Below are 25,691 nucleotides of genomic sequence, written 5' to 3'. Positions count from 1 at the left end.
GCTCCAACTCCACTGTCAATTGCACTCACTTACACTCTGCTACCGTCATCATCAGCCATTAGTTTGGCGGGGTGGTGGTGGTGCTGGTGGGGGTGGGGGGCGGCGGCACATAAGACAGCTGTTTTGCCTTGATGACTCAATCATCCCCTTCAGTGGGATTAGCATCAGTATCATCATCCTCATCATCGCCTTTGATCCCAAAAATTACCAAACAAGTCTCAAATTGATGACTATCAGCCTGTCTGCCACGAATTCCTGAGCTTTCAAAAGGATCCGACTGCATTGTGCGACCCTCAATCACTCCACAGAGCTTCAAGAGATAAATATCTACCATATTTCATATCAAAGCCTCCGAAATTAATTTCACAATTTTTTATGGTCACAAAGTGTTGTGTGTCGTATCTGTAAACACTGAAACATGTTTTTCTCGATTCTCCGTGGATAAATATCTGAGAGCCGTACATCAGCTTTTTCACTGAAGTATATGTAATTATATCAATTATTGGTAAATGTTTGAGTTTGTAAGATTTCGTAGCTGGTAGAGGTGGAGCTGCGTTTAAATGAGTTAGATTAGAAGATGGAAACTTCTCTCATATCCTCACATTGTCTTTACGTTGTCATTTGACACATTGTTTTTAGAAAAATATTGATTATAGATACTTTAAAGGGGCAACGTGTAGGATTTAGTGGCATCTAGGAGGGAGAACTGAAGATTGCAACCAGCCGAAATATCTCCAGTGTACCAAGTGTGAACTCCCGGTTAGATTTTCTTCAATGTTCATCTTTCATCCTCCTACTGTTGAGACACGACGGTGCAAGACTACAGACTCAGAAGACAAGGACCCGCTCCCTGCGTAGGTATAAACGGCTCATTCTGAGGTAACAAAAACAAGACCATTCTTACTTTAAGGTGATCATGCAATAAAGAAAACTTATTATATTTGACTTCTGACAATATATCGTCCTATATCCAGCACACTGGACCTTTTAACTACTGTACAAGCTGCTGAAAAGTTCTGTAACAAGGCTGAAACCTACAGAGTAACAAGTAATAATATCTGTCAAATAAGTAGAGTGGAGAAAAAATATCTCCATCTAAACTGTACACGAGAGAAGTATTAAATAGCACAAAAACTAGATGAACTTTAACCAGGATCTGAGCTTATACCGCACTTGTCAAAACAAATGTTCAAAGCGGGCCACTTGAATGGCAGTCAGATCAGCTGATGAGCTAATTCAGGGCCCAGCAGCGCTGCCGCCATCATCATTTCATTCGCTTTTACGCAGACACAAATACAACATTTAGCAGAAGCTGAGTGGAGTCAAGCTTGTTGGGTCTTGGTTATATTGTACAACAAGAATGTAGCAGACCTAATGAGACCACGGTAACTGCTTTCACTGACAGAGAGAATAATATGGCAGCATCAGGCAGGAAAAAAAGGCTTGTTAATGTGGTCGTATTTCAAGAAGCAGCATCGAGGTAGACCATTCACAAGCAGCATCTCAATGCCAAGTGTTCTTAAAACAATTTACACCATGCCATTAATTAATACGTTGGCTTATGAAGCGTGGCATATTCAGGCTATTCATCACGAGCAGGAAATTGACAAGTTATCCGTGGACGGCATGTCAAAGGGATATCGGCTTAATTTTGCATCAAAGGGAGGCACTCTGCTGGTTTAATACTCTTCTTTGCAGTGTCTTTGTCTGAGTAGAGCCAAGCTAATAGCTCATACAAAGACGCATGAGACGTAAAGGAGGCTCGGAGATTCAACAGGGTCACAAAGCAGTGGGGGAGTTCATCTCGGAGCCAAGTGTTGCTTAATGGCTTCCTCCTGCTGTACGTCAACTCGCGACCATCAGAGCAGACTGCGGAGAACATCTGTCCCGAGTGCACGGACGCTTTGTACTGCCGCAGTCATCCTGTCAATCAAACACGTTCTGGCATGTCACTGACTATCACCAGCGGTTGCGATCGCCTCAGAAGGCGTGCGCCCAAGCTGGTTCGAGGTGCACGTACGAGCATGACCACGTGTGTCTACGCTTGTGTGTGACTACAGGAAAGAGGGGGTGACGCCACATCTATTTTTAGTCCGGTACACTGAGTTCTGCCTCTGTGTTATGCTGCTCTGTTCCTAGGACAGGCGGCCGGGTCATCGGCAGCAGCAGCAGAGCACCGGGAGAGCTCCAGCTCTGCTCTCTGACCTCGGCCCTCCAGCTCCTACATCAGTGGGAGAGACTTACAAGATTCCTGGGCGGCAGTTAGGGGAGGCTATCTGCAAAAAAAAAGAGCCGCTTTCTTGATGGATGCCATGTTCGTCCACCTCTCTCCCTCTCCGGTGACTAATGGGCTAATAATTCAGCTGTCACCCTGGCACGTTATCTCACATTCTCTCATGGGAAGGATACCACCCCAGAACATCTCTGCTACAGTCTCAGCTCTGAAAAAGATATGCCTTAGATTGAAAAAGTTGCTTTTCAACAAAAGGTATTTTGAAGAGGATGGAAAATCCACATGAACGTTAAGTACTGAAGAAAACACAGACAGATAAGATGGATCTTGAATAGATTGTGAGAAAGAAACCTGGCTCGAGTGCCCGGCTACTCAACCAGTGCTGTTCAGGAAAATCATCTTTCTATTCCTCTGTTCTGCGTCTATGAAGAACCTTTGAGTTAATACTCTGCTGCACCATCTTGTTCATGGAGACACAAAAGCTTTAAGGTCGAAAGACATGGATAACTGTTCACTGTCAATAGAAGTTGTTCAGTTCAATACATGGGGCATTTATTAAGATTAAGCGCTTTGTGTTTACTTTTTATTGAAGCCACTTTTACCTGTGTGATTATTATCCAGTTAAGTGAGTTTCTGCATTTCTCAGAATGTTTTTGGACACTTAGAGTATATCTACAGAAACATAATGCTCTAGAAATGTAAATAGCGCTAACCTTTCAAATAATAGATAATCTACTTCCACACTATACATCCACAGTGATACCCGTCTCAGAAATTAACTTCCAAGATTTACTCACCAAACAGGGTATTTATCTACATTTGACACTTAATGGGTGTTAATTTTGGACCCTGACTAACAATATGTGTTTTCAGGTGCTTTAGTACGGACCGATGATATTTCTGAAATGGTGATAAAATGTTTGAGTATGAATCGATTTTGGTTTAAAATGCAGTTTTAAAACTAAAAATTTTTATTAAAGCAGATGTGGCCTCAGACTCAGATTTGCAGTGCAGAAAACAACTTATATTACAAAATGGCACACAGCATGAGTAAAGCATATATATTTCACAAATTATTGTCAGGCGTTGTTAAAGAAAACACCTATTTTATGACAGCAAAATAAACATAATTTGTCTTTAAATTGTCATTATATTGAGCTTTGGTGGGGTTTTTTTTATTTTATTTTGTTGTTAAACTATAATGACACTTTTATATGATAAAATTATGGGACCCTAGAAGATTATCATTAAAAAGTTTTCAGATCTTCTTTTTCCTTTTCCAGACACTTTGATCTTCCACTTAATTTGAGAAATCTGTTGTTTATAGCTCTGAAGTTACAGATAGCCTGTTTTCATGCAATAAATACTTCACAAATGTTGTTTTGTCTCTTCTATTTTCACGACAAGCTAATAACAACTTTTTGTTCTGATGGCAATTCGGCACTCAAATACATCAGAGCTCATAAAACTCATCTTTCAACCTCTTCTCAACGACTTTTTCCTACAAACGCCACTTTTTTAGCGTGAAACTTGGCTTCTTTCTCATAATCACCTGCTTCAGAAGACATCTATGTATAGACACAAGCACGACCCCATCACTGTTATCAGTTTAACAGCTTGTCATTCAGACCTCTGGGTGTTCGGGCTGAATGTTAAACTCTCATTGCTCTGCCATGCGCTTGTTTAATAAAGTACTTCCACTTCAACACCGGTCAGTGGAACAAGGGAGTTGTGATTGCAGCTCGGTGTGAAGTTGCTGCAAAGCATTCATTTAGCCAAGGTCTGTTTTATCAAAATACCTCTCTGTTATCATATTCAACAGAAATCTCTTCAGTACAAGAGTTCACTCCAGCAAGTGATAATAATCTGTCTAATAGGCTTGAATGTTTTGAAACCTGAAGTTAAGTGGCGGGCTCTGCTCTCTTTGTTTGCTCGTGCAGGGGTGGTGGACATGTGTGCAGAGGCAGGGGCTCCGAGGCCAGGCCCTCGATCCTTCCTGTTCAGTTACCAGAGGCCTCACACTTATCAGTTCCAGATCTCACAAGAACAGAGCGAAAGAGAGACCACTGACAGGAAGGGGATTTTTTTTTCCGCTCCCTTTTTTTTCCTTTAGCGAGGTTAACAGAATGTCTGCACCCCTTACATTTCACAGAGGAAAGCAATTATTCATTACACTGAGAGACAACAGAGACAAAGACCAACCCAGCAACCTTCGGATATCAACCAACTGACATGTTGGTGCCGAAACTGGTTAATGCTCAACGAACTCGTGGATGAACAAATTAGTCAATTGTTGCGGATGATTTTGATAGCCACTTAATTAATTTATCTGGCAACAATTGCCTTTCTTTGCTTCCAGCTTCCTGAATGTAAATATTTTAGACTGTTGGTCGGACAAAACAACAACAATTTAAAGACTTGACTTTTTCTGACATTTTACAGACAATAGACAAAAACAGCAGACATTTAATTTCTGGAGATTATGGCTGCAACCAACTGACTAATTTAATTTTTTATTATCGATAATTCTGCTCACCATTTTGTTGATAAAATGTCAGAGGATAGGGAAGCGTGCCTTGTCTACTACCCCACAGACTGAGATGACATCTTCAAATGTTGACAAGGAAAAGCACCAAATTCTTACATTTAAGCAGAAGTGTAACAAAGCCATTGTTCTGCATGTAAAGTCAAGTCCCATGTCCTAAACTTGGAGTTTTGAGTCATAAACAAGACACAAGTCAAAACAGGTCAAGGTTCGAGACCTCTAAGTCAATACTGACAAGTACCAAGTCAAGTCTCAATTCCTAAACAATAAGATTTGGGTCCTAAACAAGTCATGAGGCACTATTTGCCAAATGTAATGCCATTTTAAAAGCAGAGTTGAAAATAAAAAAATTTACAAAAAATCACCAGTGAAAATTGGTTTTATTTGTTTAAACAAGTTTGCAGGAAGCTGTTGAGTCATCTCTGTGTAATTTTCAACCTGCATGTTTTACATACTGCAATACATTTTTTGTTGATCACTAATAGTTTTCGTACACAAATGAAATAATCTTCAAGTATCACTTTTTTCCAACTGGTGTTCAGTAAAGCAACATTACGTCTTGGTTCAAACAAAGTGAAATTTGGGGAATTCAGTATCAACATGCTGGAAAAAAACAGCTAATCTTTAGTTGACTGAGAAAATAAAGGGAGATATATTGATTCCTGGCACAGTCACAAGTCATTTGTGTCTTTTTGAGGTAATCAAGTCAAGCCTAAAGTTATCAAATTTGCAGCTTGCCTTTGTCTTGAGTCAAAGTCATGAAAGTCAAGTCCACACCGCTGCGTTTGAGCGGCACAAAACCAGCAAATGTTTGGCCTTTTTTGCCCCAAGAATTACTAAAACAATTATTCAATAACCAAAATAGTTGCCGATTCATTTTCTGTTAATTAACTAATCAAAGTATTAACGGTAATCTAATGGACAAATTGTAGCATCTCTACTGGAGGTCGTATTTCAGACTGTTGCTTTGCCTTTCCATCAAACCCGGCAACATTTCCCCTCAGCAAAGGCATCCCTGCATCGACAGTGAGAGGGGAAAATCTGTCATTGAGAGTGAGAGAGAAGAGAACTGACTGTGAAGCACTCGTGTCATGTCCCTGTTCTTGTCGTACCCCCCCTCTCGTTCCACTTGCTCTCACTGTCTACCTCGCCTGACATTTCCACAATAATCACTTTGGTTTATCCCACTCAGCTGTGTGGCGGGCAGATGTTTGTCAGGGCACCGTATTTCTCAGCATTCACACTGCTCTAATCAAGATTAACCACTCTTATCTATTCGGTGTGTGTGTGTGTGTGTGTATGTGTATGTATGTGTGTGTGCTGGATGTCCCAATTCCTAATCCATGAAGCCATAGCTGTATTGTATAATACAGTGGACGAACCAATTACATTCCCTTTCCACCACATAATTCTCCCTTTTAGTGGAACGTACACTGAGCCACATATTGCATAAGGATGAACCGGTGAATCGCTGGTGAAGAGGATTGCCATAACCTTGTGTGTGTATGTGTGTGTACACATTTGTCACACTGCATATGGACTAGGATGTAGGCAAATAAAAAAAAAAACAAACATAAACACATGCAACATCACATCACTTTGTTACTCAGAGCCCTCCCAGGAGCTCCTAATGAAATCAACATGCTCTGCGAGGTCAGCCGACGCTGGCCACACACAAACTGCTGCCATCAAATGTTTACCAGAGACATCCGAGCACAGCGGAGGACAGAGCGTGTCCGAGCAAACAAAGTCGTAGTCTTTAAATCAACTGTAGTGACAGGGGAGGCAGATATCCGTTTCCAGTAACAAGCTTTGTTTAATTCCAGGGAAAGCGGGATCTCAGGTAATTAAGATCTCTACAGAGCCCACTGAGTATCAGAGAGTTGAAAAGAATGAATTAGTGCTTTCAAATGATTGAATCCTTTCACACAATTACTAAATCCTGCTCTCAAATTCACAAAAAAAAATTAAGATAAACAATGTTATTGTCGCCTGTACTTACTCTTGTAACAGGCTAAGCTAGATGTGGCAACTTGCAGAGCAAGGTGGTGAACAACTGTACCTGGCAAGTTCTGTTTAAAGGTCCACACACACACACACACACACACACACACACACACAAACACACACACACACACACACACACACACACACACACACACACACACACACACACACACACACACTGTCTGACATCAAGGAGCTAGTGGTGACGGAGGCTGACTGTTGTGTCGCCTCACGTTGCCTTTGTCTTGGCCAAAAAAATTGGACTTGAACACACTGCAAATGCTACAGCCAACTCTGCACCTGCGTGAAAGCAGATAACTCTGACTCTATACCGGCAGGTGGCTGTAGTCTGAGTCTGTCATTGATGCTAGTCAGCACATTTACAACCCAATGAAAGAACAATAGCACATAAAATGAAATTTTTCTGCTAAAGAGCTTAATGGTTCAAAAGAATTTCCGTACCCAATATAACAAGTTTGTGTTGATCTCACATTTTCTTGACTTTAGCTGTTTGTTTGCTTTCCTCGCTCCTTTTTCTCTTTTCATGTACTGAGCTGAACTACCAATCACAGAGCGGGGCGACACAAAAACTAGAGTGACAGACACGAACCAACAGCTCAACATTGGCTGATGGTCAGCTTGGTGTTGCAGAGCCTTTAGCTGCATGGCCGGTGGTAGTGGAAGAAAAATACTTGAGCACATAAATGTAAAAGCCAATAATAATTCTGTGTTATTACATGAACATTTACACATGAAACAAATTGTGTAAATTTGGGTTAATGGGGAAGTCGGGTTATTGCGAACCAACATAAATCTCTTTATCCTAATCTTGTAATTTATAGCCAAAAGGTTTTGATGGCTGCATAGACTGTATAGATAAAGGACCGACAAGTGACAACAGTGTGGGACACACTGCAAAAATTAGGGCGACAGATGGTCCCCAACAGCTGAAAGTTGGTTTGGTGTCTCAGGGCTCTCACACCTTATCCAAAAGGGCTCTCCAAGCTTCTTTTTTTATTTCCTTTCTATTACCATTCGCTCCTCCTCAGCATTTCGTGTTCAAGATAATTCCTTAAAAAAAGAGTTATTGATGCTCTCTCAGCTAGCTAGCTTGCCAACAATCAATAATGAAGCTCATTAGCTTGGTCATTAATGTAACAATAAGGTGGATGGGTGCAACATAGCTCATAATTTACGATGGCTTATGAAGATCAACACTGTCAAAGGCTGCGATTGGTTAATAGAGCAAATTCAAAATAAAAGTTAATCAAACCTTCATGATGTGAAATTTGCCCTCTTTAAACTGCTAATGTAACATGCACAGTGGCGAGCTATACGCACACAGCTGATAGCAGCCACATGTTGCATCACACCTGCATTTAAGAGAGTAGAGGACAATCTAAATGAAAGTGACAGCCTAATAATATTAGCAATATTGGCAACGAATTCATCTCATCACCAAAACACAGCTGCGAGCCTGCCAATAACAGCCTGCACCTTCAGTTTCCACAGTTACGCTAATAAATTTCTGATCCGTACCCAAAATAGAATTTACCTGACGCCTGCTGTGCTCTGCAGGTCCCACCATGTAAGAAAAAAAAGACTCACCTGTGTTGACTTCAATCCTTGATTCTTCGCCACGAAGGACCCCCCCACCCATTCACACACCAGGAGGAGAAACACTTCAGCGCCTCACGTCTTCTGCCCCTGAGAGAAATCAGAGGAGGAAAAAAGAAAATACATCAATCACTGCTGCATTATCCACCAATCTCCAAACACTGAATTATTACATTTGCATTTTATTTTTTTCCTGAAAATCAAGCTCGCTCGATGATTTTCGCTCCTCTCACAGATTCCTCTGGGCTCTGAGTGGCTTCCATCTGTGATACACTTCTTCCCTGCACGGATAAGCTCCTTCACGCTCTCGTGCCCATGAAGGACGAATGAAAAGAGCAACCGATGATCAGTGTGGTATCATAAACATCCGCCGCAGAGTAAGTTCACTGCCATGGCACATTCACAATTCACTCCCGATTGACAGATAAGCCTATTAAGAGAGAGGCCTTCACTTCAGCTTTGTGCTGAGTGTGCCCAGTGACATTCAGACCCTCAGAAATGACCACATTAGTTATTGGTGGAGTTCAAAAGGTGATAACCAAAGTGTGCGAAACCATTACATATAAGCCTGTTAAGGACTTAATACAATAACCCAGAAAATAAAGAGAAAATTTTACTTAGGGGCCACACGGTTAATAATCTTGTCTTATCTATGTTCGCCGAAGCAAGTAAGTACACAGACTTAATTTTCCTTAGTGAATTAATCATTGTGAGTATATGTAATTATGGGCATAATAAGCACAGGCTGGATTCAAGCATGTTATCGTTCCATAAATCACATGAGCCTCTGCTGGCGTCTGAGAGAGAAATATCAACAATAACAACAATAAACACTTGTGTCAGTGTTTATATTTGTAGCAATTCTAACTTTCAGATGAGTGGCTGACCTCTGGCTGAAACCATCTGAGTGTTGTAACTTTATTTTGAAGTTCCACAGGACCTAAAGAAAGGAGTCATATTTGAATGTTTAAAGATATTCAGGTCTTTATAAGAGGGAACAACATTGGCGAAATTTAGCCCTCGACCCCTCTTTGAAAGGGGGTCAGAGTACTTAAAGATAGTCCCCTTTTAAGGTAGCAGGGCTCTCAACAGGTGAAAGTGTATAAACAACTGGCCTTTTTCTTTGTTCCTGTCCCGCACTCAATTTTTCCTTAAACTCTCTCCTCCGTTCAAGAGTTGTCCTCATTTTCATGGAGGCAAAGAAGGTCACCACTCAAATGCTGAACTATGAAATTTCAAGGAGCTCACTGGGATGGTAGGAAGAAAGTAAAATGTGAAATATCTTAAGGCCGTGACACACCATCCAAGAACTTTTTGCGACAAAAGCCTATTGCTCCATTGCCGTCACGTTGCTGTGTCTGGGCCAAAAAGTTGCACAGGAACACACCAAACTGACAGCAAACAAGCACATACGTTATACACCTGCGTTAGAGGAGCCGCCCTCCGTACCAGCAGTCTGTCAATCAAAACTGGAAACCACGACCATGATGCCAGTTAGTCAGTCAACACGACCTAATGTTGAAAGAGCAGAGCGTATTTACTGCAGTAAATATCGAGTGAACAACAACATAACCCATCAGGAGACAAATCTGTTCAGAGCTCGAAGGTTTAAGAAAAACAATCTTCCTTAATGTTACGAGCTTGTTTCAACCTCACTCCGCCTTAACTTTAGCTGTTGGTTTACTTTCCTCCCTTCCGTTTCTGTTCTCGTACTCCTCGGCCGCCGCCCCCTATTCAACATGCTGAATCAACAAACTGGCGATGACCGACGAGGGCCAACTGAGTGGGACACACCATAGAGAAGAGGGCCGTGGGCGCTCGCCATCAGACTGTCAGCTCGGCGTGTCACAGTTCGAAGAAACTGTGTAAGATTTTGTGGAATCTGGTGGTGAAGACTGCAGATTTTAACCAGCGAAAACTTCTCCCAGTTAGAATTCTTCAGTGTTCTTATTCAGGAGGTTTTTATTGGGAGCCGAATTCCTCCTCTCCAAAACAAACTGACCTGGCGATTTAAAGCATTAAAAACACTGAACAATTAAGTTTCACGTTAATAATCTGTGGGGTTTTTTCCAATGCGGTTTGTCTTATTACAGAGGGGCCGCAACCTACGGTGTCTGACCCAAAAACACTAATGGTCCTATCTGCAGGTAATGTTTGGTTTGTCCGTTCTGGGCTACTGTAAAAACATGGCGGTGCAAAATGACGGACCCGATGGTAGGTATTAACTGCTGATTCAAAGAAAACAAAACACAAAGATCAGTAGGTGATTATACACTAAAGAAAACATTCTTATTATATTATATTCCATTACTGCCAGTATATCCCCTTTGATACTACACATAGGACCTTTAAGGACATTTGCTCTGCTTTTTTTTTTATGTGTAGAGCACGTTAGTGTGGGACAAATGCCAGTTTTTCCCAGCCCTCCACTCCTTTACTGCCCCTCACTTAAAGTCTATAGCTTTATCCCGTTAGTGTATCATTTTCATAAGACGTCTGCTTAGTGACACACAGCATGAAGCCATTTCTATCCCCAACCAGAGCTTCTCCTGAGCTCATGCTTTGGTTGACAGGACAAGGCTAATGCTCCAAATACAAAAACTGTCTACCCACAAGGTGTATTTTCACATTCAGCAGGAGAAGGCGGTCCCTTGTGCCTCGCACTTTTTTTAATCCTCTTTTCTTTTTTTAATCATTGGAAGATTTTTCAGGCAGTATTTCTCCCCTGTTGGAAGTGCCGCTCTCTGAAAAGAGAAAGTGGAGGAGCGCTGGGGGCTCAATGGGTCGAGAGAGAGAGGAGGAGGAGGAGGGGTTGACGCTGGGTGCCTCCTTTTTAAAGCCAGATTCTCCCCAGATACCTCTGTGCTATTCATCAACAGCTTTTCCAGAGCTGTGAAAAATCAATGTGCTCTGCACTGCAAACAGTTCATAATGACGGGGGATGGAGGAAAAAAAAGCTCAACTGCAACAGAATTGATTTGTTTAAGTACAATAACACGGCTCTGCGGCGCGGTGAGGAGGAGGCTCGAGCGCCCAGACAAAGACTGACTGGCAGTATGAAACCACAAGCAGTAATTGACAAACTGCTGGCAAAGTGCAAATCTGAAATACAGACGGCTGTTATCTAATTAAAGGAGTTTTTCTCTGAATTGCCACCTGACAGAGGAAAATATACTTTAAATCTCAAGTGACTGCAAATCTGCTTCAAAAGGGTAAACCCCGAATAAAGTTTTTAAAAACATGAAATTAAACAAAGCTTACCACTTAGGATTGACTGATTGCCTGAGGCAAGTAAAATGCCACATTGGGCTAGCAAATTGAGTGAATTAAACACACTGTTTTTTTCTGGAGCTGTTGCTGGAAGTAGCTAAGTAATGAGCTTTCTTGACTCCTCATCTCTGTTAAGAGTTGCACATGTGCAGTGCATATCGGGCACTTGCAGAAAATAGCGGACAGTAAAGACAAAGTTTATGTGCTAAAGCGCAAGCGAGCATTTCGAATATCCTGCAGATAGAAGTTTAAATAGTTGGCATAAGAATTGTGGGCAAAACAGGGTCGTTTTTAATGATGATCTATTTCAGTATTTGAAATCTGATAATAAATTAAACAATTGGTATGGGGCAAATAGAAACTAACTTGGGGCAACAAAGCCTGATCAGGGAAATTATTATTTTTTTGAATGCTGTTAAACATTTCTCTATCATTTAAATTGCCCCTCTGGGACAAATTAATTGAACTGAATTGACTTGAACCTTATAATATTGACAAGCTTTAAATGGCTTGATGTCTTTTTCCTCCAATACTGATCTATGAGCAATATTGTAGCCTGAGAGGAGAAACCTGTGTTTTGAACGCGCAATCTGAACAACTACAGTAAATGTGTGGAGCCAGTTGCCATAGTATCCCTAAATAATCGGCTAGCTTACGGTCTTTATGGATTTGGTCGTTTTCAAGGACGGAGAGAACAGGGACAAACCGCATACAGCATTACAATAAGTAAGTACAATTAAAGCCAGAATTTGTTACAATAGATTACGTTTACACTCTAATAATGAATATTTCGGTCAGAAAAAACCTTTTGTATTATTGTGTTCTTTTCAACTATTCATTTACTGCAGTTATTGTGGACTGTTAAATTTTTTAAGAAATACCAGCCTCTTTTGACTTAAATCAAGAAAAAAACGTCACACAATGACAGGCAACCGTCCACGGCTAAGCTTTGTTCTGTGTGCGTGGATCTCATTTGTGTGTGCGAGCAGAGATGTTCTGCTTGCAGTTACTGACAGTGATATGCATTCACAGTTATGTACGTCATGATACAAGGGTAACAATTCAATTTATTGCAATACTGCGATACTTCAAGCAGGGTGATATATTGTAATTTTTTACAAATTTAATTGAGAACTGTAAATGCTAGGTGTTGGTGCGCACTTTCTGACAGCTGTTTAATATGCCTGTGTTATTTCTGTTGTTAAATTAGAGTCAAATTGCTGAAGACAGATTACAACACAAAAGAATCTAGTGTTCAGGGGGTTTAAACACAACAGAAAACAGAGCCTCTGCCAAAAATCTTTGCAAGTAAGCTATCAATTTAAAATCAATACAGGGTTTCTAAGAATTGATACAGTATCAGCGACTCAAACAATGCTCAAGTGTATTGATCTTATCTTACAACCCTAAAATTCACATTTGAGAAGCTGGAACCAGTAAATATTTGGCAACACACATTATTTGTGCTTTTGGCAGGGAGTCACTATATCCGAAGCCAATTCAAAGCACATGCAGAGAGGGTTTGATGTTGCATAAAGCAAAGTCATCAGAATTTTTTAAAGATGACATCCGGCTTCACCTAGACTAAAAAAAACCTTCACAAGGTGAGATTTTTAAACCTCCTGATACTGCAAAAAAACAGAAGCTCAGAGTAAATTGTGTCAAGACGGGCCAGCACAATAAAACATCTTTCCCTGCCTCTTTTAAGCCGGCACAGAGGTGCATTTATCATTGTTATTATTCCTTCAGAGAGGCCCTCCCAGGTTTAATTGGGTCCTCATGGAGTCAAAATCCCTGCTGTCGCCGCAGCCACCGGAGCTGGACAGACTCTTTCCTCCCCAGTCAGCAGCGGGTTTTACTGGCTTTACTAGGTCTGGACAATGGACGGAGAGGGACACGTGGGGAGAAACTCTCACCTGACTCTGCTCTCAACGCTGTGGGAAAAGCTCAGAGTCACAGGCCGTCCGTCGCTAGCTCTTTGGAGCTATTATTCCCAGTGGGCCACATTTACATTTTAACTGGTAAATACAGCAGGTTTTGAATGCACATGGACACAAATGATGAGAGCAAATGGCACAGGAAACAGATTACAGAGGTTTTTCTGCATCAATGAAAAAAGGGGAAACAGGGATATAAAAAGGACAAGGACGTAAACATGCAGAGCTGCTTTGCATTGTTGAATATGCTGTTTGCTGAGTTCTACAAACACTTTAAATTACCCCCTTTTCTTTTGCAAAAAAAAAAAAAAACTCAAAATTTTCTTTTTTACTAACTACATACCATTTGACAGATATGTAGCAACTGTCAGATGTTTTAAAAAGCAGATAAAACAGAGAAATATGTGAAAAGGAACCATTATAACCACACCAGTGACGCCATCTCTGGAACTTCTGACCTCCCATTCACCTCCCCCAACAGTGCTCCACCTCCACGTGGTGTTACATTGGCACAGAAATCACGACACCTCCTTTAGGTTGCTTCCTGTTGTTGATACGCTCAAGACATGTAAGATCAACCAGGATACGCATCTCTGCTCTTCAAAAAGACATCCAACAAAAGACACTTGAAGTCAAAGGAGGAACGCTGGAACAGCACATGCAGGAATGACAATCTCGACGTTTGTAATGATTTTCTGCAGAGGAGCGGGTTTTTCATTTTAAGGAGATAAAAACAGGAGTGTGTGAAAACAGGATGGTAATCATCTCCCCTTGCAGTCACTGTGCTTATATACAAACTAATAATGTGACACCTGCAGCTGTCAAGTAACACTTTAATTAGGTCATTTTATTGGAATTACGGTTAAACCCATCAGTTCACACATAAACGTGTAGATTTCTATTTCTATAGATCAGTTTAACTGTGAATTTCAATGTAAAGCATGCCATAATGCATGCAAATATTGTCATTGGAATACAGTAAAAATAGCATTTTTATGTATCCTAGACATCTAAAAAATGTTCGCTAATCAAGTAAACTTTAATGAAGACGCTTCGATTCTGCTTGGTTCTTTTTCAGGTCAAAATGCCGCTATAATATCTTTCTGCTGAAGTCCTTAATGGCTCGAAGAAAAGAAAAAATTTCCTAATTCTATTTGTTTTGTCTGTTTTGATCTCACTCAATCTTGACTTGGCAGTTTGTTTGCTTTGCTCACTTTGTTTCTCTTTTTATGCACTAAGCCGAACTGCCAATCAGAGCGGTTTGACTCACCGATGAAAAATAAAGTACAAAAGGACCGACAAGGCCGACCAGGGAGGATTAGTGGCGACAGTGCGAGACACATTGCTATGATGACAGACGCTCAACAACAGACCAACATCACCCAATAGCCGACTGTCCGCTTGGTGTGCCTGGGCATGTAGTTGCAAGGCCAGTGTCGGTGGAAGAAAAACACTTGAGCACATTAAAAAAGGTAAAAAACAACTATTATTATGTGTTCTGAGGCACTATTATATATGATTTAAACATGAAACAAATCATGTAAATTTGGGTCAACGGGGAAGTCGGGTTACTGCAAATCATCATAAAGCCCTTTATCAAGTATAATCCTAATCTTGTAATTTACAACTGTAAGGTTTTAATGCCTGCATATACTGCACATACTGTACTGTACTGACACACAAATTCAGTTTAGCAGAGGAGGGATTGAACATTTTCCCAACACGCATGTTGCTGGTCTCTGAGGACATCCATATGCAGTGATCACATTAGACAGAGTCACATGTAGTTGTGGGGCAAAGCCATAAACATCAAGTGTACACACTGCAGTGAATGAGTGCTGTCGCGATGATTACAGGTTTAGAGATAATGGTTTTTAGCGTGATACATTTAGAGGGCATGAGACAGCAGCTCAGTTAGCTCCGCGGTCTTCACTCTCTACTGATTAACACAAATGCCGGCGCCTTGTTAACCATCGCTACTGTAATTATGTGGAGCCTCACACACACACACACACACACATAACCTATAACAACACACACAGGCAAATGCACTCCAGTGCAAAACAGTGCAGTTGTATACATGTTGTGCGCCACCGGATCAGCATCACAGCAACTTCCAATTATGTGTCTTATTCATGCAAATGCAGGTAATTTACTTCCTGCTGTGCGCAACTTCCCAATGTGTTTGCCCTCTAGCATCTGCTGTTTGTATCGTGGATCGCCTAAACAAGTGAGACAATTAAGGAAGTGAACCCCGAAAAGGCTTCTCTTTCAAATGGGAATCATTTAAAGGCTAATTTAAAGGTTTATTACAACTTGAGTCTTATTTTCGTAGTTTTGGAAGTCATTTCCAACTCTGCATTCACTGAGATGATTGCTGAAATTTAGGAATGCAGCAAGATTGCTTCAACTTGTGCTGGCTTTACACCAAAGGACTTTTCAAATGATTTCACTGGTGGTCATAAAACTCAGCCCGAGCTGGATTAAGTCTTATTCGTACCTTGCTACTACGACAAAATCAAACATGTTTAACATTATTATTATTATTAAACATTAAAGAATAGGTGTATTCTCTCCAGTGCCGAACAACAAACAGCAAACCGGGTACACGGGAAGGCGCAATATCATGAACAACTCCTCTTGTTCTGTGGAAAAGGAGGAGAAACTGGTGGAGTTCTGGAGAGAACAAGAGTCTGTGTTAAATTCAGCATGTATCTGATCCACCAACCAGCAAATATTTGAATGAGAAATGAGAAAAACTTTTAAAAACAGCGAACAAACAGAGGCTGGAAGTCAGTTGAGGTGACAAAATCCAAACTGTAAAGTTGTACACAAATACAACTCATGTGTATAGATTATACTGGTGCTGAACTGACAAGAATACTGCAGACATAGCACACATTTTATCGTGTGTTTCTAGAGTTATGTGTATTAGCTGATATGTAAAAATTTTTTTAATTTGTCATATGTCTCAAAGGAAGTTTGGCATATTATTTTCACCAGGAGCAGGATCAGAAATAATCTAAAAAGGAATTCACTTGTACTCTTGCAAATAGTGAAGATCCCCGATCTTTGCAAAATTTCATTCTGTGTGACCAAAAAAAGTCACTGACTTTAGATGTGAGAGGGCGTCAGAGTCTGGTAATTTCCAAGTCTTCTAGTGTACGGCATTAGTCTGACAAGACATGAAATGTGCAGATCAGACAGGTTGTAAAAGAACAGTTTAAGATAATATCTTAATGACAAAAACTGAAAGTGAGCGAAGTCAAGGTGTCGTGATAATCAACCTTCGCGTAAAAAAGCCTCAAGCAAATTATGGAGCGCAAACTACGTAGGTGCGGGAGGTCAGAGCTGAACCAGGAAGTCAGTCTGTGAACAGTATTGCCATTTCATTCGATTGAGAGTTAGTGAAGGAGAGGTGCAGCTGTCATAGCTAGCTACCTATCTCGTTAGCAATACTGAATGCAATGATGATCGAAACCATGAAAATACGACCGAAGCTGTATGAAACCATGAGTTCCCCTTTATATGCATGTTTTTTTTTTATTTCAAAGAAGTGAGCTGATGCTTATATGACTCTTACATAAATTGATGTCTTCAATATTATTTCTCCTCCTCCTCCTCCTCCTCCTCTCTCTACAGTATATCTTATTTCAAAAGCCAGCGCAGCCCAAGAGGGCGCCTGTGTTTTTATTCCTTTGTTTCCAGTCTTTTCCTATCAGAGCGAGAAGGTGGTACCAACTCCCACGGGGGAGATAGAGATAGAGGTGTAGGCTGCTGGCAGAGCGCTAAAGCAAAGAAACGCTGCACCGTCTGACCACAGACATAAAAATGATGCCCCTCTACCTCCCTGGCTCCGTCCCGCTTCATCTGCAAAGCAAATCTCGTGCCCTGCGGCCAGAGATTCCTCTTTGGTCACCTGGCTGTTCTCACCGTTTCACCACCCCCCACCCCCCACCAGAAGCAGAGGAGGGTTTACGAGAGGTGAAAGACTTCATAATGTAATGGAGACAAGCAAGAGAGAGAGAGAAATAGAGGGGAGATCGTCCTGAGCCAATTGCAAAGGAGAGGTGGGTGTAATGAGGCCTGATCTGTCACAAGAAAGAACCACGGCCCTGTATTTGCATTTTCAGCCCCTTTCTTCATCTCCCTCCCTCATCTTTTCTTCCTCCTTCACGTAATAAGGAAAAAGAAAAAGCAATGAGAGGGAAGAAAGGTGGGGAGCGGACATACACACAGAGGAATCCAGGGAGGGGAGAGAGATCACATTACTATTGGGAGGGAAAAAATGATTAAAGGCTGAGATGAACACAGTCTGCTGGTTCCAGAGGAAAGAGGAAGGAATTTCCAGAGCCAATAAGCAAAGCATCACGGGAAGACCTGCCTCTCCCTGCTATCCAACCGTGACCATGTCGGCACAAGCACATTTTCTACATCCGCCTCTCTACACTAGCCTATGGCATGTATGTTTCATGCACATCCAGTCATTAGCAGGTCCAGGATATTGATTTTTTTTTTAATTTCTCCTTTCTCCTCAGATTTTGTTATCCATGTGGTGTTTGTCAGGATCGTGATTGTTGCGGCTAACCAGGTATAACAGTGTTAAGATGACTGCGTTGCAGAGGACTCTTGAGGTAAAAGGGAGAATAGAAAGAAAAACAGCAACATCAATAATGAAGTGAAGGAGACGGGGGAAGAAAACAAAGCCGTTCATAACAAATGAGAAAAACAGGCAGAGCGTCTCATTGCGAGAGCGCTAACGACAATCAATTAGCAATTGCTCATGATCTTGGGTGCGTCGGAGTATAAGGTGTCTTAATGAGTCCCATTTCCATTAGCTGCTCGACTCGAGAGGCAAAAGGAGGAGGCTGCTCCCACCAGCTCCTCCATCTCAATGCCTAATGACTACGAGAGTGGATTACTCCATCAATTCCTCGCTTCTCTTTGTTTATCCCCTGCGTAAATAATGGTCAACCATTACAATGCATTAAGCGGGCCACTCTACGCAGAGCGAACGAGAGGGAGAAAGAGGAGCACAAGTGCTCCGACGGCATCCTCCAGTTATCTCTGGGAAATCAGCTAATACCGGCCATGTGGCGGCAGGGGGGGGGCACACAAGCATCTGATGCTCCACAAATATCTGGCTGTTTTTTTACTGGGAGGTATGATTGAGGGTAAGTGTAGAGAAGGACAAGTGTCTTAAAACACCTCATCTAATCAATCATGTTGCCTTAAGAGGTCAAGTCACTCAAATTACCAAAAAAAACACAGCCTTCTTCCATCACAGGAACCATTCTAGGAACCCAGGAACATATTATGGAGGTCAAAAACAAACAAAACTCCTTAAATATTGCAGCACATGCTAAAACAGATATGATCAGCCATACACTCAGCAGATACTTGGAGACAGGCAGCCGGGCCTTTTCCACCTCTGCAGGTCTCCTTAACAACATCCAATTAAGCCTCAGCGTCACGTTTTCTTATTTTGACATGTGCGAAAATGCCTGTCAGGCTGTTCTGGTATTAGGTACGATTGAATCGTACTGTGCCCAAGTATGATTGTCCCTGATGCCTAAACAGAGGCTTAAACTTCAACTAGTTGACTATGGAAGTCTAAAAGTAAGAAAACAGTGAAATATTGTGTAAACTATAAGAGCCATTTAAAATATTAATCATATTTTTCAAATACCAAATCATATATTAAATGTTGCTGAAATGTGCAGCATTCTGCACATTATCCTAAAAAACATGACATGACAACTGGCTATGTAAAAGTTCACAAGTAACATTTATTAAAAACACTGATCTAGGGTGTCAACGTTTAATTGACTTGTCGGATAATTGTGCACATCATGACCTTATTCCATACTGGAGCAGACTTGCGTCATCATCTATGTGACAGTCGTTTACGTTGTTGCTACAGGGTACAAAAGAGCACCAATCACAAGACCCCAAGCCCAAACAATGAAGTCGACCTTCACATATACCTACTATGGTATATATTTAGTAGACAGTGTCAATAGGGCCTGCCTTCCTACTGTATTACCCATGGCCGCACAGCTCAGAGGCTGAGATCAGAGAGGGCTGCGTGCAGATGCAGATTTTGGAGGAGACCAGCAGCGCTAAGAAACGCCTTTGTAACTCGACTTCCCGAAAGCTACTTGCATTAAATAGCAGTCCACTTCCATGTTTTGCTACAGTAAGTTTTCATGCCGAAGCACAGATGAACCGTACCCAAAACCACAATTTTAAGTGGACTTAGGCATGGATCAACATACCAGTACACAGTACTCACAATGATCAAACTAACTGGACTTTGAGGTCAAGTGTACTTGGATCTGGGACCCTAATTTCAATTTCAAGCCATAATTTTGACATCTGGACTAATTTCCTAATTCTCACTGTAATCAAGGTGCTATCAGAAAACCATAAAGGGTTTAGCTCCTTCGCCTCCTCAGCTTCCTCAAGTACTTGATTAAAAGGGCAATGGGAACTATTTCTTCAGTACAAAGTGGTTTCAGTGAATAGTTTTGTTAGGATGCTGGAATTTCTAACATCCATAAAATACCAAGAAAAATATCAATATTGGATATATTCTTCGATACTGCAAGAAATAATTAATAAAACAGTTTAAAATATTCAGAATTGATATATATATCGATAAATCAATGACATCACTATCAGTGAAAAGTGTTCACAGCAAAGTGTGTAAATAATTGAAGTCGTCAGGTTATTGTTCTTGCGTTGAACAAGAACCATCAGCGTTAAATAAGCAGCTATCAGTGACCAAAAAAGGACGCATTTGAGTCGTTTGCAATCAACACCACGGAGTGGATTTTATCTGTGACATATGAGCGAATATAATGTCCCTCTGTTGTTGCAGCGCTTTCACCCCGGATTGCACCAATCAATATTTCACCCAAGGCTCCATCACTCCCTTTCTATTTTCCTCTCTCTTTCTGGCACTCTCTGGTTTCCCTCTTGTGTCACAGCACCGGACAGGATAAAAATTAAACGCATCAGCAGAAAAACACACAAGTGGAAATGATCTCGCCGCTCCAGCCGCTCGGGTCATGAATTCAGCTAACTGTGCTTATCACAGGCTGCCGCTATTAGTCTTAATAGCCGCGGTGACAACCCGCCTTGAGAGGAGATGGGCTCTGCTTCCCGGGGCTCACTGCAGACAGGTGATTCTCATCTGCGGTCTCTTCATGTGTCATAGCGAAGGCAACGCCGGCTGAAAAATGTCTGGCGGCGTATTGGAGCAAAACATCAGAACCCGGCAGGCCATTACAGACACCAGAGCCATATGTTCTTACGCACTCAGCATCAATCAAGGACAAATTAAGAATTCAATCAAATGGTGATCACATTCAAGCTGTTTAGAGCAGTTATCTTGAATTATGAGGATGCAAAGACCCGACATACTCGCATTAGCCGAATTCCATACATACTAATATACCATCTACAACATGGCACAATATGTTATCATAATTAATGTTTACTGTTTTTGCAGTCAGTATACAAAAAAATCATGCACTTAACATTCTTGTCATACTAACAGGAACTGAAACAAGATGCAAGGACAACAGATGTCAATCAGTGTGCGTCTTTGGATTGTTATTTCCAAGTTAAAGCTGCACAAATCAATGTTTTTATTCTAGAAACTGAAAAATTACTACAGTGTATTTAATATGAAGGGTAACTTCCAGTGTCAAACTTGCAGAACATTATCACCCAGCTCCCAGTTATACACGTGTGATTTAGCGTCTTTCAGCTCATTTAAACCCAAACAGCCTCACCACTCTGTAGCACCTTGTACTCGACGACAAAAGCACTGATAAACCAACTGTGTGCTACCTGCCCAGCTGGATGTGTAAATAAGCAGCTGTTTGCCAACGCATTACTCATAAAAACTTTACAAGGTGTTTCCTCACAGGTTCCCAAAGCAGTGTCCAAAGAACGTCCAGGATGATTTAACAGCACTATACATGCAGGTCTTTGTTATGATAGTCAATTTAGATGATTTTTATGCGTTTCTTAGAAATCACCATATGGTCAGCCGCTGTTGCTGTAGAGATGAGGTCAGTTAGAAACACAAATCAGAACTGTAAGAAAATGTTGTTGTTGCACTGGGAAACAATGTGCAACTCATGCTGAATTCATGCAAAATTAAACAAAAAGTAAATGTAAAATGATAAATGTATTGCAGGGTTTCTCCTAGTTTCCGTTTGCCTTTAAAACTCTGCGATATGAGAAATGTTCCTTTACACTGCCTGTTGAAGGCGGGAATGTTGCGCAATGACTCCACCTCGCCATTCTTTATAAAAGGTACGATCGCTGAGTCAGGGAACAGAGTTGTCTTGCCTTTGAAAAATATGATTAATATTTTAAATGGCTCTTATAGTTTACACAATATTTCACTGTTTTCTGGGTGTTTTCTTACTTTTAGACTTCCATAGTCGACTAGTCGAAGTTTAAGCCTCTGGCAGTGGAGGTAGTAACAGTGCAAAATCATCTGTGTAAAATGGACAGCCAGCACGATAGGACTATAGATGTGACCGGTGCGATATTTTGATATCGTGTTATGTGTGCTCCCCATCACCTGGAGATTTAAAAAGCAGCTAGGAGCAGTTAGCAGCTAAGTGAAAGAAGAAGAACAGCAAATGAAAATGTCGGGAGACAGAGACATCCAGGAGCTCCCTACCCTCCAAGCAGAGGACAAGCTCATCCCTGCTATATAAAAGAGATGGTAAATTACTGTTATTGCCATGTTGTGCAACTGTTATTGTTTAGAAAGCACTGCAGACGCATTTGTTATATGTCACACTAGAGGCCAACATGTCATGTTTGTCACGCCTCTTTTGCTTGCAGGATGACGGCATGCCTCTAGGTTTGGATCTGTATAATAAAGCAAAGGCGGCATAAAAGGGGACTTTGTAACGGACCCGTCAAGTGATCTCTGTGTATAAGGGGCTACAGTTGACTTTTTCTGTACACGGGCTTTGACATTTTGTCAAAGAGCATCATGTTTTCTAACAAGTTACTCATCTCTTGCACTGATGATTTAACTTGGAAACTTTTATGTCCGTCCAAGCCTAAGAAGTGCTCTTACTGCCAGTCATATTTTTTTCTTTCAGAGGGCATCCAAACAACAAATATAGTATGTATTCAATTCCACTTTTCTTCTTCTGGAGTTAGCAGCATCAAGCACAGCTCTGCAGGGTTTATTTCAACCACAATGACTTATTTAGCTCAATACGAAAGCGCTTCATGACTGTAAGAGGGAATATTGCCAGTGCCAAGAAGTGCATGTGGCATAATGTCTTACTGAGAAAAACGATTTTTCCCTCTGAACTAAAGGTTACTTGCTGTAGCCTGTCGAGGAGCCGTGCTGCGTTGCCATTGAATGTGACACACGGCCTAGCCAGGCTGAGGAGACGGGGCAGCAAGTGAAAGTATTAAGTTAGGTACCTCGCACAGTAAAACTACACAAAAGAAGCTCATACAATCAGCTCCCATCAGAGAAGTCGTCCTGTGTCAACACCGCCGTACAACCGAAAACCCACTGAATGCTCACAGATCCTCACTGCCCCTTAACATGAAGTCATACAAACACTGTTTGGAAAACAAACGTCAGAACGTTTTTTCAGCCACAATGCTTTCCCACGAGCCGGAGCGATCCTCAGTCACCCACCTCCTCCACAAACGACTGAGCTTGTGACTGGGACCGTGTCAACATGTTGCTCCGTTTAGACAGGGGGAGGGAGGAATTACTTTGATCCACTTTGAGGCATGTCTTCCTTTACTGTCAAGAGCCGGTTAGGATTTACGGAGGGAGGGAGAGGACACACTTGTGCATCCACTGTGCGGCTAATTTTCTACCACAATGACACTTATAAGATTAAGTGTTAACTAATTATGGCAAGTTTGAACGTCTCAATGTTGTTTTAACTCCCAAACCACAAAGAGACAGCAGAGCTAGCAGAAACCGTGGCAACCTCTTATCATAGCCGAGATGACACTCTATTTTACAAACATGACAGAGTGCAGAGATACTGGGCAGAGCAGCCTGTAGCTGCAGATTTGTGTGTAGAACAATGGGAGTCTGTGCTGATTTCTGGCCCGAACAATGGCAGGATGACATGGAGCCTGACAGACACACACAGAGCAGCAGGATCTACGCTGCAGACAGGAGAGGCAGCTTCACAGAGCAACAACACTGCCAAAAACATATCCTCATCTTCCTTTTTCCTCTTCCAACATCTTTTATGTGTTTTGGCACCTCTGGCACTCATAACTCAAAAGTGAACAGTCAAACTTTTGAGCACCACCATGAGCACAAGCTTGTGGAGTGAAATGAGCCAGTCACTGCTTAACAATTGAGCACAAGCTAAATAAATCTTAACCGGAAGGTATCAATAGTTTGCATCCCAATCTGGTGCAAAAATATAACAGACTTTTCAGAAAATTGGCAGAGGAAAATGTGGATAAGAGTGCATTTTCATGGTCTGAAAATGTGTGGTTGGGAGCGCACTTAATGATGTACTTTATGTGTCTTAGACTCACTGCTCACTGCTGGGAGCCAGTGTTTTTTTGTTTTTTTAACAATAAAATTTAACAACTCACTAAAATAAAAGTCTAGGGGAAAAATCTGAATAGAAAAAATAAAAATACATTTTGTAGTTTTTTTTCCAAACAGGTGGGGGGCATTATGCAAGTACCAATAATTTAAATATCAAAATTCTATTAAAAAATAAATATAAAGGAAATGATTAGTAAGTGAAATAAAATACAAAATAAAACAACAAAAAAGTAAACTGCGTGCTTTTCCAACACTAAAAAAAGTTGTGTCATGTCATTGCTTGCTGTAAGTGGAGAAGACCTGAATTTTTTACAGTTAAATTAAAAAAAATAATAAAATTAAACAGAATTTACTCATCAAAATGAGTTTAGAAACAAAATTAAATATACATTTTAAAAAAAGTAGTTAAAAAATGCAAAAAAAAGGTAGTGCTTCACACAGGAGGTGATGAAATCTGAGGCGCTCAAAGTGTCTTAATTATTAATGTCCTCGGAGCAGGATTTGAAGCAGCTTTGCTTCTCTTATCAATCATTCATCTGCTTTCCATTGAACACACGCCGATCCTCCAGTGTCAAATCAGGTCTGAAGTGGCTAAAGAACCACCAATCTGCAGTCTTTCCCTAATTAAACGAGTCTAACACGAGCCTTAAACACCTGCTCTCAAAGCGATCAACAATGCTACACTAATGTGGGGATCCAGAGCAATCCGCAACTTGTCAATCATTTAATACACAACACTCGGGTCTCATAAATTAAGAATATGATGCCAGAACCCATTTGTGCTGGCTTCTGTGCGTGTCCTTGTGTTTTGAAAACACCTCAACAGTGAAAACTTGAGATTGAATCAAACTGAAATAATAATGACGCTACTTTTGTAATAAGACAGCCCGAGCTGCCGTCTTCTCACCTTCCTATCTCACAAACTGTCTGAGTAGGATCCCATTTCGCTCGACTACAGCAGGCCTTTGGTTAACAGCAAACATAATCAAACTTTGTGGTCTGTCTATCTGTGCCGCTGAATTGAAAGCAGTTCTTTGGTGGCAATCTCCAATTACCTTCTGCGTGCAAGTGTTCACTGCGCTGGAACTTTTCCATTTTCATCATTACACTCAAGCTGCCCCCATCCAAAGCCATACAGCAGCAGCGGTGGCGGCGGCAGCAACAGAGCAGACCGTGTCATCCGTGCTCCGCGGGGGGATCCTTCCAAGCTGCAGTGAATTCCTGGTTTTGTCTGGGAAAAGATTCATGTCTATACAAACCGCAGGTGCAGTGAGTTTTTTTTTAGTTTTTTTTTTTTTTTAACCGCCACAGTGAAAAGGGGGCAGGGCAGCACTCTGCTCCCCCTTGGCTATGTTTGTCACAATTACTCGGTAGGTCAACTTTCCCCCAGTCTCATTAAGAGGTAAAACACTGAGGCTAGAAAAGCCGTCTTTTTCTGACCCCCGCAGGAAATGTTTCAGCTTGCCGCCGTGTGCTCGGAAAGCCACTGATGCAATC

At 41.3% G+C, this 25,691-nt stretch overlaps 1 protein-coding gene across 4 annotated transcripts in view; it reads right to left on the bottom strand.

The window, feature by feature from the left end:
* LOC121958533 (zinc finger MIZ domain-containing protein 1-like) overlaps positions 1 to 25,691 on the bottom strand; it is a 152,438-nt gene that overhangs the window by 99,957 nt on the left and 26,790 nt on the right. For all 4 annotated transcript variants that reach the window (XM_088070063.1, XM_042507504.2, XM_042507502.2 and 1 more), the window contains exon 2: positions 8,394 to 8,492. The gene's annotated coding sequence lies outside the window, so the exon portion shown is untranslated. The remainder of the gene's footprint in view (positions 1 to 8,393; positions 8,493 to 25,691) is intronic.

This window comes from Plectropomus leopardus, chromosome 19 (genome assembly GCF_026936395.1).
Source record: "Plectropomus leopardus strain MGB_pleo_1.0 chromosome 19, ASM2693639v1, whole genome shotgun sequence".
Taxonomy (NCBI): Eukaryota; Metazoa; Chordata; class Actinopteri; order Perciformes; family Serranidae; genus Plectropomus; species Plectropomus leopardus.
The sequence above is the reverse complement of the archived record's forward strand: the minus strand, read 5'-3'. Positions and strand labels throughout refer to the sequence as shown.